The sequence below is a fragment of the Rattus norvegicus genome, chromosome 19 (genome assembly GCF_036323735.1).
Source record: "Rattus norvegicus strain BN/NHsdMcwi chromosome 19, GRCr8, whole genome shotgun sequence".
Lineage (NCBI taxonomy): Eukaryota > Metazoa > Chordata > Mammalia > Rodentia > Muridae > Rattus > Rattus norvegicus.
In genome coordinates, this window is record NC_086037.1 from 65,276,930 (window position 1) to 65,298,133 (window position 21,204).

General features: G+C 53.4%; 1 protein-coding gene across 1 annotated transcript in view; it reads left to right on the forward strand.

Moving 5' to 3' along the window:
- Positions 1-21,204, forward strand: part of Gse1 (Gse1 coiled-coil protein) — a 355,506-nt gene that overhangs the window by 94,252 nt on the left and 240,050 nt on the right. The gene's annotated exons all lie outside the window — the stretch shown is intronic.

The window sequence follows — 21,204 nt, forward strand, 5'->3', positions numbered from 1 at the left end:
TGTCTCAAAAACAAACAAAATAAAAGTAAACTGGTGGGATGAACTTAGAACCACATTGAGCCAACATTTTGCCAAAGTAACTCCACTGCGGTCCGTCGAGCTCGTTGGCTCGCTGTGAGCTTCCCGGAAGTGGTACTCCTTCTGTCAGGATCTGTCCCCACTGCAGCCCTCTGCAGACACTACTGAAGATGAATGTTCTGTTGCTCACTCCTGCCTCCATTGCTGGCTCTCAGGGTCCTGTGAGGTAGCGCCGATCAGCAGACCGACCGGCCCTTTGATGGGCATCGGATGGGATGGGCGGCTGGCAGCCACGGGTGGGAGCCTCCTAGGACTGGGTGACCCACCATTGTGTCTCCATTGTGCCCGGCCGCTGATGTGACTACAGCTGGTTGAGTAGCAGCCACCCCTCCCTCACCCACCCTGGGCACAGGAACAAACATCTCTTCTTACAAAAAAAATAAAAAAAATAAAAGGAGAAGTGACGAGGTCACGGCCACGCTTTCCACATGACCTGCCCGGGAACAGAGCACGTCTTTGTTAATCCAGCCGCCTGTCAGTTGTCTCCCAAGCTGCATAAGCCACTTAGCACAGCCTCACCCCTGACCCGCCCCTCTGTCCCTGCTGGCTTGGTACTCCAAATCTCTGCTGCGCTTGGCCTTCTGCCGGCTGCCCCACAGCTGCTCCTGAGGCCCCAAGACTTGCTGGCTCTTATAAGAGGGGAACCTGGAGGGCTCCCCTGGAGCAGCAATGTCAGGGGTGGGGGGTCCACTGTCTCCAAGAGGGCAATAGCAGCCAACAGCCCCCCTCTCCAGAGGTTGTGGGATGAAACTGTCCTCAGGGGTCAAGCAGCGACTGTGTCCTGAGAGAAAGCTGTATTACACTGTCCACCCAGCCATGAGATTGCCATCTCTACCCCTGTCTCCCCCAGAGCCTTGTTCTGATCTGACATTTACCTCCTCCTTGCTTTCTTTATTTCCCCCCAGGGCACCTGGACTATGTTCGTTTCTCCTGATTGAGGGGTTCAGGCTGTTCAGTTTGGGGGTTTTCCAGTGCAGGAACCCAGAGACACCTCCAGAAAAAATAGTTAGCCTCAGTGGGGCTGGACACATCTCCTCTCAGTCTCCATGGTGTTTCCCATTATGCTTCCAGCTCTGAGGGCTAGCCAGGGGGCCAGGGGGCCAGGGGGCCAGGGGGCAGCAATCTCCCCAACTCCAGCTGCTCCTGTTTACTTGGTGACAGCAAGGGATCCTCCTTCCAGACCCTGAGGACATGAAGTAGGGCCAGTGTATCCCAGGAGATTTTATGGACTCCAGTTCACAGCGGCCATCGGAGCAGGCAAGGCTGAACCCTCCTGTCCCCTCACTGACTAGGGCTGTGTAGGCAAAGGCATTTTCTACATAAGACTCTGTGTGGGTATGCCCAAGGTACCCAGGACTAAAAAGGAAGCAGGTCTCAGAGCGTGGGGTCCATGACTGGTGGAGTCATGTTCACCAGATCTCACAGTGGCCCTCAGGTTACCAGAGCATACAGTCAGAACCTTATTCTAACCTGCTTATGGACCTGAGAGAAACCCAGGGGTCTCTTAAAGGAGGAATGAGGTAAGGTCTGCCCTTTCAGTGGGTAAAGGGATCCCTAGACTCTGTTGCCATGGCTAGATATTTATGAGAATGAGGTTCTTATCCTATACCTGTTACCCTGAACCCCTTACCCCTGCAAAACCCCATCTTCCCCAATTTACCCCTGTATAGACTGGGTTCATGGGACAAGCCCTCCTACGGCCTATATGGAGGCAAGATTCAGGGTGTCCCTGGGGCTGTGTGACCCTCTTGGGGTTCACTTACTATGGCGTAGAGCCTCCTCAAAGCCTGAGGCTCCTTGCCTAATCCTCATCCCACTGTTTGGGCAGCCCTGCTACTGTCCAGAGACCACCCTGGTGGAAGTCCCAACATGGCCTGCCCCATTGGATGGCGGCCAGGCCACCTTGGCCTTCTCCCTCCTGGACAACGGGCCCTTTCATGTCGCCTGCCCCAGGAAGCCAGCAAAGTCATCCTGCCCCCCCTCGCTTCCTCTTCCTGCACCCTGCCCTTTTCTAAGAGGTCTTCCTTCCCTGCCGGTCACTCTGGGACAGCTGGAGAAGGGACATTGGACAGGGGGGACAGGGAAGCAAGGACTCTGGGGACCAGCTGAGGGCTGCACCATCAGGGCCATGTTGGCAGAATGCAGCCCCCGTAGGGCACTGTCTGGAAGCATCTAGGCGACTCTCAAGGCCAAGGCTTGGCTCTGACTCCCTCCAATCCCAGCTGAGCTGTCAATATGCAGCTGGGACTGCAGGACCCTTAGTCACATACACCTGGGTGACAGAGAGCCTGAGGGACCCGAGTTATGAGCAGGACCTCGGATGTTGTAATACTGTGCTGGTCTCAGTGCGCTCGCTCTCTCTCTCTCTCTCTCTCTCTCTCTCTGCCTCTCTCTCTCTCTCTCTCTCTCTCTCTCTGCCTCTGTCCTGTCTGTCTGTTTCTCTCTCTCTCTCTCTCTCTCTCTCTCTCTCTCTCTCTCTCTCTGTCTCTCTCTGTCTTTCTCTGCCTCTCTCTCTCTCTCTCTCTGCCTCTGTCCTGTCTGTCTGTTTCTCTCTCTCTCTCTCTCTCTCTCTCTCTCTCTCTCTGTCTCTCTCTGTCTCTCTCTGTCTTTCTCTGCCTCTCTCTCTCTCTCTGCCTCTGTCCTGTCTGTCTGTTTCTCTCTCTCTCTCTCTCTCTCTCTCTCTCTGTCTCTCTCTGTCTTTCTCTGCCTCTCTCTCTCTCTCTGCCTCTGTCCTGTCTGTCTGTTTCTCTCTCTCTCTCTCTCTCTCTCTCTCTCTCTCTCTCTCTCTCTGTCTCTCTCTGTCTTTCTCTGCCTCTCTCTCTCTCTCTCTGCCTCTGTCCTGTCTGTCTGTTCTCTCTCTCTCTCTCTCTCTCTCTCTCTCTCTCTCTCTCTCTCTCTCTCTCTGTCTCTCTCTGTCTTTCTCTGCCTCTCTCTCTCTGCCTCTGTCCTGTCTGTCTGTTTCTCTCTCTCTCTCTCTCTCTCTCTCTCTCTCTCTCTCTCTCTCTCACACACACACACACACACACACACACACAGAGAGAGAGAGAGAGAGAGAGAGAGAGAGAGAGATTTGAAGCCTCCCACATGTGCACACACATGAGGTTGCGTGTGGGTACATGTGGTATGAACATGAGCTCCTTCCCTCTCTCACCCACTCCTTGAACAGTGCCTCTGGGGGCTCTTCAGCAATCAGGGATCTTGCTGGCCATCTGTCCCGCCCTCAGCTTCCGGCTGGCACTTCTGGCTGCATCTCATCTTACCGCCCAGGCAGCTCCCCCGAGGACCAGCCTGTCTCTATCTTCTGGGGCATCTGCAAGAGTCACAGCTGCCTGGGGGACCCGCTCTTCCTGGCTCCAGAGTCCCCTATCTTGATCAAGCTGCAAACTGTCTTAGCCCTTGCATCTGCTATTGCTGGTGAAGGAAGACACGTAGAATAAAGGAGGGGACTGCACACCAGCCACATGTCCCAGGCAAAGCAGAGGTCAAGCTAAGGCCCTTATTTGGTGTAGACGTGCCCAGGAGGGCCTGGTCATGCCCACTAGGAACCCTAGGTATAGAAGTGCTGGTGACCTGTCTCTGGCTTCAGGCTTTTACTGGAGGGCGATCTAGGCAGCCCCTGTGCAATGATGCTCTCTGACAGTGGAGAAGGTGACAATTGAGAGGTGGGAATACATTTTTAATGCTTTTATCCCTTCTCCGTTTGTCTTTTCAGTGTTAGATACTGAACCCCAAATGCAAACACTCTACCACTGAGCCGCACCCCAGCCTTCTTTTCAATTTTCATTCTGAGACAGGGTCTCGGTACATTTTTAAGGCAGACCATTGGGTATTTCTCTCGTCCTGTTTGCTCCTCCCCCTTCCCTCCCTCCAATGATCTGAGATAATCAGCTTGTCACCAGCCCTGGTGTCTCCAGTAGTGAATTGGTTACACTTAGCTCAAAAAGATTTGTGGCTTTTTGGGTTTTTTTTTGTTTTGTTTTTTTGTTTTTTATTTTTTCTTGGAGCTGGAGCTTGAACCCAGGGCCTCACCCCTGCTCCACAGGTATAGGACCTTCGAGCCTCATCCCCTGCCTGTGCTTCTCTGAAATAGGACTGGCACGTAAGCTGCAGATGCCCCCACATGATCAGAGTGGAGCTGCTGGGTGGTGCTGGCCACAGAGTGTCAGAGAGGAAGGTGTCTGGAGAGAAGAGAAGTGACCCATCTTAGGCCAGGATATACCCGAGGCAGGGGTAGGTGTGCAAGCCAGGTGGAAGAAATCAGGAGGCAGGGTCCAGCCTGAGAAGCCACTGCTCAGAGCCATGCAGGGTCCCTACTGCAGGGACTATGATAGCTCTTGACTTGACCATTCTCCACAGGGCAAAGGTACTGATTAGAGATGCTATAGTGACTCTTGTCTCTCAAGCAGTGTGGCCGGGAGGCCAGTGCCCTGGGCCACCTTATGTTTCCTTGAAGCACAATCCATCTGCCTTGCCCAAAGACAATGGCTCCAGCAGGTCATCTGCGTGGGGACTTACTACAGAGCTGTTTTGTTCCTCAAGTGGAACCTTCTGGGTTTCTATCTACTTATACACATAACAGCTGCCCCAAGGTCCCAGGGCCAGAGAGCCAGCAACCCCTGGAGGACAAGCAGTTGTGGATGTCTCTTTTAGCCTGATTCAGGGATGACCCCTCTCTGGATGCTGAGCTGGCTAACTGAAGTCTTGCTGGGGTCAGGAAGGAAGGACTGCTGGTAACCAGGAGACCAGCAGGGGGCAACAGAGTCAATGCTGGGTTGCTTCCATAGGTCAGCAGGTGTCCTTCAGGGAGGCTCTGAGGCCACAGATATTAGTCAGCAAGCTTAGCAGACTTTGAGAGTTAAGACCGCTGAGGTAGACCCTACCCCACCCCCACAGGCTCCATCCAAGGTGAGCCAGGCTGCTCCCTGCATGTGATAGGAGAGCTAGGAGAACCTGGCATAGGTAACTCTATCTGGCTTGGCTTCTACCCAGTGTGGTACAGAAGGCATGGTGTCGTCTGAATGGGGAAACTAGCCTTCTCATCAGACAGTAGGGATACAAGAGAGTCTAGGAAACATCACCCCGTAGGGAGCCACCTCTGGGTTGGCCATAGGCACGTGTTGGCCACCTCAGGCTCTGTTTTTGTTTTTAGTTAAAGTTTTTTATTGTGTTTCTTTATTTCTTAACATGCGAATTGTTTCTTTAAGATTTATTTGTTTGGGGCTGGGGATTTAGCTCAGTGGTAGAGCGCTTACCTAGGAAGCGCAAGGCCCTGGGTTCGGTCCCCAGCTCCGAAAAAAAAAAAGAACCAAAAAAAAAAAAAAAAGATTTATTTGTTTATTATATACGTGGTTTTGTGCCTTGCATGTATGCCTGCACGCCAGAAGAGGGCGCCAGATCTCATCACCGATGGTTGTGAACCACCCTATGGTTGCTGGGAATTGAACTCAGGACCCCTGGAAGAGCAGCCAGCGCTCTCAATCTCTGAGCCATCTCTCCAGCCCCCCACAATTTTTATTTTATTTAATGTTTTATCGTGTTTTTGTACTTCATTATTTTTTGTATTTTACTATTATTGCTATCGTATTTTACTTTTACATGTCTATGTGCGCGAGTGCAGGTGCCCACAGAGGGAGGCCAGAGGAGGTGTCGGACCCCCTGAGGTGGAGTCACAGGTGGTGTAGAGCCACCCAGCATAGAGCTTGCAGCTGATGTCGGATCCTTGGCTAAGGCAGCAAGTGCTCTGAGGCATTGCGCTGTCTCTGCGGCTCTCAGTTTCCGACGCTGGGACCTGCGGAGGTACACACCCGACCTGGGCACAGGGCGGAGTCCCTGCAGTGTGCAGAGTGGGCACAACACCTGTGCAGTGAGCTCCCCTGGGCATCACAGGACCGAGACTCACTGGACTGGGGACAGCTAGGATGGTCCTGCTTGATCAGATTCCTAACAGCCCTGCTGCCTGTGACACAAGTCTGAATCCATCCAGTCCTGGCTCCTTAACTGGCCGGCCTCACCAATATCCCTTCTAGTAAATACCCTTCTCTAGTCTTCCAGCCTCACAAATGACTAGGGAGGTTCCCGAAAACTGCAAAAATGGGGAGGGAAGGAAGACCTGCATGGGCAAAGGACAAACAATGACTGGGGCGGGCAGGCGTCCAACAGTGTTGGGTTGGGGTCAGAAAGCCATAGACACAGGCACTGCTATTTAATTAAGTAACTAATTATTAACTAATTAATTAACCAATTAATTAATTCATGCCACTACTATGGAAGAGAAGAGCGAGGGCCAGGGACCCAGTCACCAGGTTTCACATTAGCCAAGCTTAGCTGCCTCCCTACGCAGTGACTTTTATCTGGAACCTTCTGTAATGACTCGTACTATATCAGCCTGTCCAGGCCACTGTGTCCTGGTATTGTCATTAGCGTGGAAACTGTGACCTATCCTCTGGGGAGGCGGGAAGGGGAGAGGGGGAGGGGCATTGGGACAAGATCATGTCAAGGTCGCCAACCCTACTTTCTCAGCCACAGAGGGCTGCTTTCAAAGAAAGATCAACCCAGAACTAGAAAGCAGCGCCTGTCTCTGCCTGGACCTGACTTTTAAACCATTCAGCATGCTGGGAGCATTCAGGATCAGGGTGGCAGTGGCCAGTAGCAGCGGGATGCCACAGCCTTATACGATATGAGAACACTGGGACTGAGGCCACTGAAGGTCAACTCACCCATCCTACAAGCTGAGCAGATGGCGATGCTGACCCAGTTCACTGGAGGCGCGGCCAGGGTGTGGTAGAGGAGGCCACCGAATGACTCAGCAGGTAAAGGCACTTTCAGGATAAGCTTGGTGACCTACGCCCCACATAAAGGCGGAAGGATCCATGAAGTTGTCCTCTGGCCTCCGTGTGCACACCATGGTTTATGTTTCCCTCTCTCTTCACCATACCATGGATATGAACTTGTCCCAGTGCCCCTCCCCCTCTCCCCTTCCCTCCTGCCCACAGAGGATGGGTCAGAGTTTCCAACGACAATACCAGGACACAGTGGCCTGGACAGGCTGGTATAGTACGAGTCATTACAGAAGGTTCCAGATAAGAGTCACTGCGTAGGGAGGCAGCTAAGCTTGGCTAATGTGTGACCTGGTAACCGTGTCCCTGGCCCTCATCCTCCCCTGCAGCATTGGGAAGGGTAGGTGACCAAAAGATCATACTGATTGAAGACCCCTGCACAGCACGTAGTGTCCTCTTTAGGTTCCCGTACAGGCTTCTGTGCATGGGTCATGCCCATACCACAGATGAGTAAGCTGAGGCTCTGCCCAGAACATGGGCTTCTGGAGGCTGCTGATGCCATGTGACCCTCTACCTCCGTCTTTCTGGCAGCCCCAGGTCTGTGGGGGATGTCGGGGCTTGGCTCTTCTTACGTACACCTACCTCCCTGGCACCCTGTTCCAACATCCAACAATATTGTGTAGCACTGAGCTGAGACGTTGCTATAGCAACACTAGGTATGGTAAACATAGGGTGCTCACTACAAACTTTCAAGACATTGGGTGCTGAGTCTTCCCCTCCCCAGGCCAGGGCCAATGCTTGCTGCCCATCAGACAAGCTCCGCTCCTCTGATAGATGGCAGTCTCCCAGGACGGACACATCTGGGGAGGAGAGGTTTTGTTTGGAGGAACAGAAGTGATGGGGATGGGGGTAGGGTTGTGCTGGGCTGAGTGGTCCAGAGGCCTAGTCACTGTGTCACAGAAGGACAGACTCCTGAGATGCCTGTGACTTACCTGCCAGGCAGCACTCGACGCTGGGGACCCCAGGCCTCCCATGACACAGCTTTCCCCTTGGGCCCTGTGGAGGCTGGGAGCCTGCTGCAGCTGTCCGCCCACATCTGTCAGTTCGAGAACTCTCCCAGCAGATGTCAGGAGGTACAGCTGTGTGCATGCTCACAGGTACAATCTGTAGGGCACACTGTGAGTGTCTGAGAGACCACAGAGATGTGCTCTATCCCACTCCTAGAGGCAAGAGGGACAGGGAGGGTGCAGGCAGGGCGCTGTCAGCTTGGAGAACTCTCAAGTGTATCCAGCTGTCCCCTCTAAGCTCACAGGGCTCTAGCACTTCTTGGCTTGTGGACTTGTCACTCCTGTGGCCTCCCTGGCCCCTCCTATCTCAGGGATACTGCCATTAGACAGCCCCTCCCCCATGCCATTATGACTCTATCCTCATAACTACAGATGGGATTCTGGGGAGCGTGATGTTGAGGGGACACTTAAGGCAATACGCTTGTCCCACCAGAAGTGATCACACTGGTTAGAGGGCTCTTCCTCCCTCTCTATCTGCTTCTCTGACCCATGAGCCTCTTGACTGCCTTCCCAGAGCTGAGCATGCCTCTGCCCCAGGGCCTTTGCACCTGCTGTCTGTCTCGCCCAGGCTACACTTGAACAATCCCTGCCGCCTGTGCTCTGTGGTGTATTTGTTCAGCCTCCGCCACTTTGTGACATTTTATTCTCAGTTCCTCGAATGGTTCCTGGCATCTAGAATCTTCTTGGATCAATCTGAAGGCTGAACATATGTTCTTGTGGCTTGCATTTCCAGGTAGTGGTGTCCAGGAGCCTCCTCAGGGGCAAGGGACTTCAGGGAGAGGAGGGGGACAAGGGTCAATAGCATGTTCTTTTCTCTTCAGTCCTGTCTGCTTGGCCCTTGGTCCTTTTTATGCAAGTGTATTTGTTTGAAGAGGGAAGGGGAGGCTGGAGAGAGTGGCTTGGCAGTTAAAAGCACCGGCTGCTTTTCTAGAGGAACCAGGTTCAATTCCCAGCTCCCACATAGAGGCACACAATCATCTGTAACCTCAGGGCCTAGAGTTTCTGAAGCTCTCTAGTGATGTCTATGCAGGCCAATCACCCACACACAGGAAATAAGGATAAATAAGTCTAAGAAAAGAGAAAGAAAGGAGAAAGATTAAGGTAAAAAAATCACACTGAAAGTCACACCTTCCACAGAGACAGAGGGACACTTAAGTTCAGCGGTCAGGGCAGGACTGAATGCCTGCTCCATTACTCTAAATTCTGCTCTACCAGGGCCACAACACCCACTCCAAGCCTGCTGCTGACTCCTCCCTCACCTAGGTGTGGGGACAGCTCTGGCCCAGAGCCTGCCTGGGTAGGAGAGGCCTGGACTCTGTACCCGGCAGCAGTCAGGATCCCAGGGGTTAGAACTGGGTGGGCCTCTGGAGCCTCCCACAGCCAGCGTGCATGTCCAAGTTCAACATCACCCTCTGCCAGCTGCCAGCCCCATATCATATGACACCCACTCCTGAAACACACATTGCCCTCCGCCACGGTGGTGGCCAGTCTGAGTCTGTTGGGGCCTGGGGTCAGTGGGAGAGGAGCCCAGGAGCCGGCCACCCAGGGTGGCCCTGAGCTTGAGGAACCTTCTGGAAACATTGTAACCAGCCCGCTGCCTGTACTTGCAAACTTTGTTGCAAAGGAAAATAAACAGGTGACTTAATCAGAGTGGTTTGCAGTCGGGCTGAGTAGATTAGATTGCTGCCTACCACCTCCAGGAGGCTGCCTGCGTCTTACACCACTTCATATTGCTCTGGGGCCTTGTTCTCAGTCAGCAGCGTGATGACTGGAGAGTTGTTTACGCTTTACATCTGAGGAAACGGAGGCTGGGATGACTTCAGAGTGTCTGTGCACTGGGGAAGCAAACTCTGTCACCTTGCTCTTAAAATAGCCCCCAGGAGTCAGAAGCACAGGGAGCCCTTGTCTGCAGCTACTGGGCGATTGTGGCTTGTGGCAGAGACAGACAGACCTCAGGAGTGCTTGGAGTAGGCCTCAGGTGAGCCGGAGCCCCTCTGATCCAGATCCAAACCCCAAACCTGGCCTTGGAACAGATACAGAGGGAGATGTGGTCTGGAGATAAAGGCTTCTGAGGCCAACTGGTAGGCATCCCTCTTACCTCCCGGTGCTTGAAGAGACCATGAGATAGATGTGGGACAGGGCCCCTGCCCATGTGGGCCACCCTTTGGTGGGGCGAAAGGTAAAAGGTTAGAGGTTGGATGTTGAGGGCTAAGCTGGATGCTAGAAGAGGTGTAGGTGTTTCCCAGAGGGTTCTGAAGAGAAACTGTGGGTGACTGGTCCACCGCAGAATCTGAGGTCTGAACCCAGTCAGAGGACCTTGCTGTGAGACCAGAGGCACAACCGGTGACTGAGTATGACATCTCTGAGAGAAGCCTGGCCTCTGGTGGTGTCATCCTGTTTTATGCCTGCCTTTCCTCCGCAGTGTAAATGGACATCAGAGGGGAGGGGCAAGCATTGTGCAGCTTCCAAGGCCAGCCAGGCTGGGACCTCACATCCAACCAGGAGCATTCTGTGACACCTCGTTCCTTTGCATGGGAAAACAAAACCACAAGGAGGCGCCACTGTGCACACAGAGGGCTCTTAAAGCAATGACAGGCAACTGCTAAATTCTGACAAGGACTAGGAGAGGCCCAAGTCCTCACCTACTCTTGGGGGAGGGGGACAGATTTTGGAGGGGAGAAAAATCCCCGGGCAACTGCCTTCAAAGAGCCCCAGATCCAAAAGCCACCATTGGACCTGGCAAGTCCTAGGGTGTTCCCGAGAGAGTAGGAATTCTCAGGCATCAAAGCAGTATCAGTCACTGGAGCCTGCTCAGGAAAACAGCACAGAAGCCCAGCAGTGGAGGCTGTAGGTGTGACACACATGACCCAAAAACACGAGACACAGGAGGCCACACAGTGGGGAGTCTTACCGGTCTGAAACAACCAGAACCTACACACAAAGACAGACAGATGCTGCTGAGTGAGTGCTGTGGGTTTCGTCTTTGATGGAAGTGACGGCTATGACACCAAGTATATGCCATCCTGCTTGGGGGTGGTGGTGGAGATATCAGTGTTTCCTATATGCAAATTCAGAGTTCTGTCTGAGCCACGCCCCCGGGGCCCTTAACTGGAGGATTCTAGGCAGGAATTCTACCTGTGAAGCTCGTCTCCACCCTCTTTTTTCTGAGATAGAGTCTTGCTAAGTTTCTCTGGATGGCCGTGAGTTTGTTCCATAGCCCAGGTTGGCCTTGAACTTGTGCCTGCCTCAGCCCCTTGGGTAACTGCGGTGACAAGCCTGTGTTACCCCACTGGATCAGGGGCCCTGGACACTGGTTTCCGTGTCCCATCTGACTTCAGCCTTCTTTTCTGTCCAGGTTCTCAAGGGATTGTGATCGTGGATGTCTTTTTATTTGATGAGAAACTGGGCAAGCCGGCACTTCCTTACCCAGGCCCGAGGCTCTCCATCAGGAATTGAACACTGTGATCCAGTGGAGGGTATTTTTAAGTCCCCTTTAAAAAAAAAAATCTTATCAATTTTTGCAGGAGTAGAAAAATGGCCCGGCTGTTCTACATAACATCTTTTATTCAAAGAATACTGTCCTAGAAATTCAGACCGTCCCGGTTTGTGTGGCAAATGGCTGTCACTGGCCTATCTTTCCCACCGGGGAGAGGCAGGAGCCTCCAGCAAGTAATCTAACATCCCAGTCACCCCATGCATACAACGGAGGCCACTTTTAGAGTTGAATGAGGTTGTGGCACTTGGCTAGGGAGGTAGCACCTGTCCTCGGAGTGAGTATGCGTGAAGGGCTTCTCTCCCGTGCTAAATGCTGTGGGGTCCAATTGTCTGAGGCTGATCTTGCCTGGGTATATTTCCTCCTGCCTCCTATGCCTCTCTAACAGAAGAGCAATGTGAGAGCCATTGCTCTGTTCACAGACCTGCCACGGGGGAGCCTAGGTGGGACCACCCGTGAAGGCATCTGCCTGGGGCTGGAGGAACAGCTTCCAAGATGGTGGGGTGACTACTTGTGTGGCTGGTGGGTCCAGTTTGCTCCTCCTCCTCCCTCCCTATAGGCAGTTGGGGTTCCTGGTTCCTGGAGCCCTAAAACCAAAGTCTGAGGGGGTGGGTAGGAGCTACCTCACTGTCAGGCCAGACACTGAAGCCACAATGTTAGCCCCTTCCTCCTCCAGACACTGTGCCCTGCCCTTGCTCTAGAAAGTTCTGGAAAGGTTCACGGGATGGAAATTTCTAGACAGCTTGGTCTGGCTCACATTTCGTTTGTTCTTTCTTGGGACCCCGGAGGTCAGGGTTGGATGGCTGTGTGCGGTTCCCTGACCTGGAGCATTCTCCCTGTTCTACTGTCTGCTGACAGAATGTGGTTCACTTGCTCACCTGCTGGGCTGACGCTGGGGAAGGATAGCATCCCAGAAGGTGCCTAAGTGTTTGCTGTTACCTAGCCAGGGTCCCTGGCCATACTTGAGTCTGGTGGCTGTGGTCAGAGGGATCCCCAGATCTTCGGTCTCCGTTTTAGGGTTGACTGCACAGGGTGACGCTCAGCAAATGCTCGATTTGTGCCTGGCTGCTCCTGGATGAAGGGTGTTGAGTGGCCTGCGTCTCTGCTTGCCAGAGCCTGAGGCACTAGAATGCTCCTACCCTGAAGGGAAAGGCCTGGGGGAAACCTTGTGGCCGGGGAAGGGAGGGGGAGATGAGGAGGGGGAGGGGGAGGGTTGCAGGAAGGGAGGCCTCCCCTCCACCCACCTTCCTGAGGTACCCCCACTGCAGGAAGAGCCAGTGGAGCCAGATAAAGGCCCAGCAGGGGCCAGAGGAGGCTTTCCCACAAAGGAAGCTGAGAGGAGGCCTTTCTCTCCTGCCTCCGCACTCCAGGGCCTTTCAAGCTATTCAACGCCTCCAAATGGGTGGGCGGGGCCTCTGCCTCCCAAGCAGCCCCAAGGCACATCCATTTATTTAAAAGGGAAAAAAAAAAAAATCCCACACGCATCATGTTCTAGAATATTCTGCCACAGAGCGCAGTTTCCTCTCTGGGTCCCGCTGTGTCTGGGAGGAGGGGAGATTGAGGCCTGCAAGCTGCCCTGTGGTAGCTGTCCCTTGTTGGAGTCAACAACTCCCTCCGGGGACATCGTGTAGCTGATTGGATGAGTTCTGTCCCCGACTGCCGGGTGCTCCTAGCTGTTGCCACCACCAGCTAGTGGAGGAGGAACCCTGGGTCCAGGCTGTAGAATTAGCTGGTGCCCTTTGGTCTGCAGCCCCTGAGTACTGCATGTCTTAGTGGCCTCTTCCCCAGGCCAGCCTACAGGTCCCTGAGCCCTGAGGGGCAGCTCCCCCTTAAGTTCTGAGATGTTGATGGCTCACCCACTGGGGCTTCATTTCCCCTGACACGGAGCTGGTGGGTGCCATCAGCCCGGGGTGGGGTATCACACTTGACCCAGGCCTGGAGTCTGTGGGCTCCAGGGTCCTGGCAGGGCTGAGAAGGGAGCCTCGGGGGCACTGCTAGCCCGGTGAAGCCGGAGTGGCTGGCAGTGCCAGGCTCATTAGCCCGCCGGCAGAGGGGATTAGGGAGCCAGCCCGCCGGGCTGCGGTTATTAAAGGCTCCGCGCTAGGTAAACACCAGGCGCTTCCTTTCAGAGCCGCACCTGCTAATTAGAGGGCAAGAAGCTCATTAAAACAGTAACTCTGGGGAATGCCCTGCGAGGAGGAGGGTGGAGTGATGTTTGGGGACAGAGGGCAGGAGGCTGGGGCAGAGGGGGTAGGTGGTGGGAGGGAGAGCCTCCCTCTCTGGTTGCTGAAGCTCTAGAAGCCCCTGCTTCCTCTATCTCTCCCCAGGCTGGTTCTTCCAATTGCCTGCTGGCTTTTGGAACCCATGTGTCCTTCCTGGTGACAGTGATTGTGGGGTACATACAATGTCCAAAGGCCATCTGTGTGAGGTCTCGCAGGGCCCCGCTATCCATGTCCAGATCCCCGGGGCCGAGAGATGGACAATGTGCAGATGGTCCACAAGATTACACTGGGCTGGTGCGGTGGGGGGAGGGGTAGAGACAAAGAGGACGCTGCAGGCATAGAATGGAACCTCAGATCTGTGATAATGGACTTGTGGGGTGGGAGAGGCAGCCACTGCCAACAACCGTCTCTGGAAGCTGAGTCGATAAAGCAGATGACCCCAGGGCAGTGGGGAGGCCAGCCATGCCAAGCCTGAGATTTCAGCCTTTAAGATCCAGTCAGACTAGTGAGAGGACTGGTATGTGTTTCTGAGCCTCTGGGTTTGGGGTCATTTATTACAGCAGCCATGGGTGGCAAGTACGTTGGAAAGGTACTTACTTGCTTCTGCCAGAAGCCCTGGGGTCTTCTTTTTTTTTTTTTTTTTTTTTTTTTTTCAGAGCTGGGGACCAAACCCAGGTCCTTGTGCTCAGAGCCCCCCACCCACACTCAGAGCCCCCCATAGAGCCCATCACCCACACTCAGAGCCTCCCATAGAATCCCTCACCCACACTCAGAACCCTGCCTCCATTCTTCTGGGTTTTCTTTCCACCCTTCCCTCTCCCTGGCTTCGGTGTCTGAGCAGTTTCCGGAAGCCTGCTCATATGTGAGAATTTCACTGCATAGCCCCAGGCCTGCAGAGCTCAGCCGCTGACATTCAGAGCCTGGCCTTGGGGCTAGATGTAATCCAAACCAGCCAGTTGGGAGTTAGGGAGACTTAAATTCATCCCTTGCTGTGTGGCCTTAGGCAAGATTCCTAACCTCTCTGAGCTCACACTCTCATCCAGAGAACGTCTCTGTGGCTCTGGTGGAGGAACTGTGTATGTGGGTGAGGATCTAAGATGTCAAACAAATTGTCAGGTCCTGGGACCTCTGATGAAAGAAAGGCCAGGTACACCCAAGTGCCATTTTGTACTTCTTGTTTAAGCTCCTCCCACTGTCCAAATGATAGACTAGGCTGTTGTCTCTCCAGATGTAGCAGTAGAAGCTCAGAGACGGAAGTCACTTGCCCTAAGACACACAGCCGGGCCCTCAGCTAGCTCCAGCTCCAACCTGTTGCACTGGCTTAAGATTTACTGAGCACATACAGAGTCTCTCCTCTCTTCCGTCCTTACCCTCCCTAGTCCCGTGATTCTCAACCTTCCCCAGGCTGTGACCCGTTATGCAGCTCCTCATGCTGTGGTGACCCCCAGCCTTAAAGTTTTTTTCTGTTGCTACCTCATACCTGTAGTTCTGTTACGACCATGAATCCCAATGTCAATGTCTGTGTTTCCCAGTGGCCTCCGCAATCCCTGTGAAAGGATCGTTTGATCCCTAAAGGGGTCTCCATCCACATGTTGAGTGCTGCTGCTTAGACAAATGTCAGGGAGAGGGCCTGGCAGGCCCTGGCAGCATTTCCTTGTCTCTCTGCCTGTTTTGCTCACTCAGTTGTGGTGCCGAGCAGGGGGTGTGGCAAGAGATTCCCCACACCTGGCAACAGGGGCATACTGCTTGGAGCTCCTCTCTTACGCCTCACCTTTCCCTCCATAGGGTCGTTGTCTTGACAACTGTTTATTGTGGGTGGTCATGGTCATGCTGGGTGCCAGGAACCCTAATGGATGCCGTGACTCTCCCCACCCTTCTGTGCACCCTGCCTTCTCCCACCGTGAAGCTTTAACTGCCTCCTTGCCTGATACTTTGTGAGCCTGCTTCTGACTCTAGTCCCCTGGCCCTGGAATCCCCATGCCCAGCAAGCTCTCACGGGTCCCCGAAGGAGGCTCTGGCTCCCCTCCCAGCTAGTGTCTGGCTTATCACCACCAACCCTTTTCTCTTACAAGAAGGGAAGAAACATCACTGCATCTCAGGTCGGGGTGACCCATGGTCAATAGCCACTTACACCCCAGCATCCACAGAGCCCAGCATGGCACAGTGGACCTCAGAGGTCACTCATGGGCTTCTCTCCCTCTCTCCAGGCCACTGTAGAGGTCAGTTGGCTCACATTAAATGGGGTAACTACAGGGCAGATTCAGGGGAAGCATCAGGAAGGTCTCCATGGCTTTGTTTGCTGCTGCTGTCCTGCCCACACCAGCGAGTGGCTCCTTGAAGTGACAGCCTCAGTGTCCCCTTTTTTAGCAACCTTAGGCTCCACCTCTACCTCTCACTGTCCTGTGTCCTCTTAAACTCCTCTAGCACCTCAACAGAAGAATAGATAAAGGATCTCTGAGCTGCAGGGGAACTCCTGGCCCCCTGGGGTACACAACACCGGGCATCTCACTGTTCCAAGCATCAGTTATCACTCTGGTCTGGTAACCAGCCTACTAGACCCCCACCTGACCTTGCCCTCTGACTAACTCCTGGGTGACTTGGAGTATAAAGGTAGTGAAGGCAGGGTGCTGTACAGACTTAGCAGGGGGTTTACAGGGCTACCTCAGAGCATAATGAATAACCAAGCCTCACTCAGGGATGCATACCTATCTTCCTAGGGCTTTGGAAGCTGAGGCAGGAAGAGATCCATGAGTCTGGGGTCAGGCCTCTCCTTACACAGTGATCAGTGGTATTCGTGGGCCAATGAGTTAGCACTTCAGTGGCTGTGCTGGCCCCCACAGACTCATACATTTGAATTCTTGGGCTACGGTTGATGGAACTGTTTGGGAAGGATTGGGAGGTGTGTCCTTGCTGAAGGAGGTGTGTCACTGGGGATGGGCTTTGAGGTTTCAAAGGCCTTCCACCATTTTCAGTGTGCACTCCCTGCCTCCTACTTGTGGATCGAGATGTGAGCTCTCAGCTGGTCCTGCCGACATGCTTCTGCGCCACCATCGTGGACCTCTAACGCCCTAGAACTGGAAGCCCAATGGCATGCATTTTTTTTAATAAGTTGACTTAGTGATGATGTTCAGGGAAGTAACTAATACAAAAGCCCTCAGCCAACAGGCCGTGCTGGCCTCTCTAGTAGTGGTTGGTGGCTGTAACTCCCGGACATCTACTGCCGGAGGCATACAGGTAGAGCCACATTGAGCTGGGGCCGTGGTGGAGTCTCCATCACTGGTGCTAGCCCTCTTATGACCTGATCTCCACCCCAGTAGTAAAGGCAACCAGCGGAGAGGAGAGAGACAGATTCATGGCCACCCAGAGCCTAAAGAAGCTGACGCGTTGCCCAGGGCATCAAGCAGCTGGGTTGTACTAGGAGCAGAACTGGCTGCTCCAAGGCTCCAGCTGAATTGCCTTGCTTGTACCGGGCACAGGAGCTCCCAAAGGTGGCAGCTGGCTGGCTTGAGGGTGCACACTCACTATGCCAGGGCCCTGGAGCCTCCTTTGTCTGTCTCATAAGAGGAGTACAGATCTGGGCAGCTCTTATGTGCTGGATATGGTAGGACTCTGGTCCTCCTGGCGGTCTGGCATCTGTCTAGGGCTAGTATGCTGTGGGGAACCTGCCCTGCCAATGTAGGCTGTTCTCCTTGGGTCCCCAAGCTGTGTTGCTTCTTCTGCAGTGCTCAGGGTCAGCAGGATCTGGCAGCACCAGGTTTCCACGCCACTGTCCCACCAGCCCTTTGATAGGAGCCGCTCCAGCAGTGTTGGGGACTGCTGCTGATCTTTAAGCCTTTGTTCTCCCATGGCCTCTTCACCCAGCAAACCTCTGTGAGTCTGGCACTAAGCCAAGGGGCAGGCAAGGCTCTGCTCCAGGAGAAGACTGAATGCTGGTCTTCAGCGGCCCTATGAGAGTACAGTCATTGTAGGTGTGCCAGACACAGCAGAGTGGATCGTGCTCCAGCCTTAGGGTGCCTTAGGGTGCACTGAACCCAGCACTACAGCCTTTCCCAGCTAGGTAAGCTGTGAAGTACTAAGCCAGCCAACACACACACACACACACACACACACACACATCTTATGTGCCCACACAGTTTGCCCAGAGCATATACATACACTCACACACTCACATATTCACATATGCATATATAGATATGTATATATATAGATATCTCTGTGTGTATATACATTTTTTATATATGCTGGCCCACACCTTCCACATGTATGCATGTATGTTGTCTACATACTTTGGTAGAGTGTATACACACCCACATGTATGCACACACTACACAGGGTCAGGACACACACAGTTCCTAGCCTGTTTCCTTCTGCCCCGTGACTGTCCCTACCCTATGTTGGGTAACCCTCCTCACTCCTGTGGAAATCCGCCTGCTGCTGACAGCATGTGCCTCCCCTTAAACATCTAAACAGTGTACCAGGGTCAGAGGCAGGGCTGACATACTGGTGTCTAAACAGAATTGTCACCAAATTTTCCCAATATGTTTTGGGGTCAATATCTTTTAATTCTTTTGTGTGTGTGTGTGTGTGTGTGTGTGTGTGTGTGTGTGTGTGTGTGTAAATGTGAGATGGCCCGGGCCTTTAAACCCAGCACTTGGGGGGAGGTGGGTAGATCTCTGTGAATTTGAGTCTAGCCTGACCTACATAGAGAGTTCTAGTATAGCCAGGGCTACATAATGAGATCTTGTCTCAAAAAAAATCAAACATACACACACACATACAAACACACACACACACACACAGAGAGAGAGAGAGAGAGAGAGAGACAGACAGACAGACAGACACAGACAAAGAGACAGAGAAGAAAAGCAAACAAAAGATTTTAGGTTCAGAGTGTGGCCTGGCAGGGCACTTGGGTCAGTGTGTGAGACCCTGGGCTCGTTCCTTGAACCTCAGAGAATAAGAAAAAGGACACGTCCCCAGAGTAAGAGACCCAGGGTGGGAGGCCCTTGGGGCCTCAGGCCTCCGACTTCCTGCCTGGCATCTGGCACCCTGACCCTGTGTGGGCCCATAAGCACTGCAGGGCCTGCTCTCTGTGTTCCTCCCCCACCAAGCTGCCCTTCCCTCCCTGAGATCCTCTGACTCCCTTTCTCCAGCTCACGGCAAGTTGCTGTGAGCAGCCGAGCCACCAGCTTGTACTCACACGTGTGCACACACATGTGCAGCTGACCAATGATGATTCCTGAGCCACCTCCTGGTCCTTGGGACTTTTCCATGTGCCATTTTGTCAAGCACAGACCGGGAGGGTAGCAGGAGTGGTGCAGAGCAATCAGCCTCGATGTTATGAGGCAGCTGAAGTTTTGTCTCTGTGCCTCAGTCTCCTCCTCCACAAAATGGACGTCTATGTCATAAACGGGTTTGCCGACCTAAGATTCACAGGGCACTTGAATGGCTTGGAGCCTAATGACCGAGAATACTAAACAAGTGCAAACATCTTCAGGAGCCACGGCAGATGCGAGGCAGAAAGTATTGTTCATTGTACAGAGGAAGCCTGAGCTCAGAGTCTGAATAACCTTCCCACAGTCACACAGCCCTGTGTTGATCTGCAAGCTTAGAAGGTGGGAGACAGTGCTACTCCCATGTCTCCTGTGCTTGGGCTGCTCACGGTGCCAAGCACTGCTCGGCACAGGAGACCTAGCCATGGCACATCTCTTGGTCACACTTTTGTTTGGCATTGGGTAGGCATGCAGGGGCATTACAGCTGGACTTCAGTGGCCGCCATAGGCCATGAGTTCGTGAGTTCCACCACCCTGCTGTGCCCTGGCCTTGGCTGTCAGAGGAGAGTGGTCTGGCTGATGAACAGCCTACTATGTGCATTGGACCAGGAGTTGCATGGTTAGCCTATGATACTTGACTAAGTGCTTGATCACCTTGCAATGCTCTGTTCTGGGCCCACCCAGGGGTTTAATTAACCAAGATTCCAGCATGGTACATGGTCTTCCTCCTTCCTGAGGGGTTTGCTGGCCTTGGGCAGGTGGACCCAAGACTAGCCCTCCCACGCCACAGCATCAAAGCACACAACAGATCTGACCTGACCTGACCTGACCTGTGTGAATCAGAGATGCTTGCCCTGACCCTTCCTACTGTGTGCATCAGAGACGCTTGCCCTGACACTTCCTACTGTGTGCATCAGAGACGCTTGCTCTCACTCTGCTGCCTTTTTTGTTCAGCCCAGACTCACATCAGCCAATCGTTCCCTCAGATCTTTTCAAGGAAGACAGCAGTGAATGGGGACAGAAATTGCTGTCGTCTGGATGTGACTGTAGTGTTAGTTGCTTCTCTGGAATGGGAGGGAGTGAGGGTGTGGGTTCCTTCCAATTTTTTCTTTCTTCTTCCTTTAAAAAAAAAAAATGAGTCTGGCTGGTTTGGGAGTCGGTGGTGGATAACTTGTGTAGACCACACGGGAAGCCCTGGGTTCTCTATCCCCAGCACAAAGGAAAGAAAGGAAAACCTCCCGTGCTGTTTGCTGGTCACTGCGGGCCTCTGCTGTTGTCTCTTTGTCTTTGTTCTGCTTTGAGACAGGCTCTGTCTGTGAAGCTCGGGCTGACCGGGGACTCATGATCCTCCTGCCTCAGCCTCTCAATTAGATTTGTCCATTGTCTCGAGACAACTGTGTTAAGAGACTGGCTGGCTCGTCTATCCTCCCATTCCAGGTAACAGGAACCTGGCACAGAGCATGGCTGGCAAGGTCTGACCAGCAAGTTCAGGCTCACCCCAAGGCTCTGACCGAGGGAGAGCCCAAGAGTCTTCATGTCATACTGTCCCTACCCTTGGAAGTGACTGGGTGAGTTCAGAATTGCTATTTCTCATTCTGAGGACAGGTTCCAGGCCAGGAGCCTCCTGGGCAGGGTAACTGAAACGTGAGGGCGCAGAGATCGTGACTGTCTGTCCAAGTGCGTGTGCATCACCCCACCCCGAGTCTCACCTGTGGTGGTGGTAATGGACGTGCACTTCTTGGGCTGCTGTGGGGCTGAGTGAATTAAACACGTGGAAATCACTTAAGGCCATAAGGACCGGTGGTGAGCAGAAGCCACATCTCAGCCAATGGTCATTCCATGGCCGTACACATGTACACGCGCACGTATACACACACACACACACACACACACACACACACACACACACACACACACACACACTTGGTTTCAGGCCTGAAACAAGGGACTGAGGTGCATATTTTACAAAGCAAAGCAGACCTGGCCTCTCAGTTCTCCCAGCATCCCTCAGTCCCTACCTGGCATACCCTATCCCCAACCCTGGACTTCCCAGCCCAGGGCCTGGGCCACCCTTCCCCTAGAGGCTCCTCCCTAACTAATCTAGATATTTTGGTCTCTCTCTCTTCTCTTCTTTGCTTCCTGTGCATGCACCCCTTTCTCTCTTTCTCTCTCCCTCCCCTTTTCCCCTTCCCCACATGGCAACTTCCCTGTTCTTGGTCCTTGGGATCAGTGAACTCACCTTACCTGAGAGCAGCTTCCCGATAAACCTGCCTTTATTATCTAATCTAGCTTAAA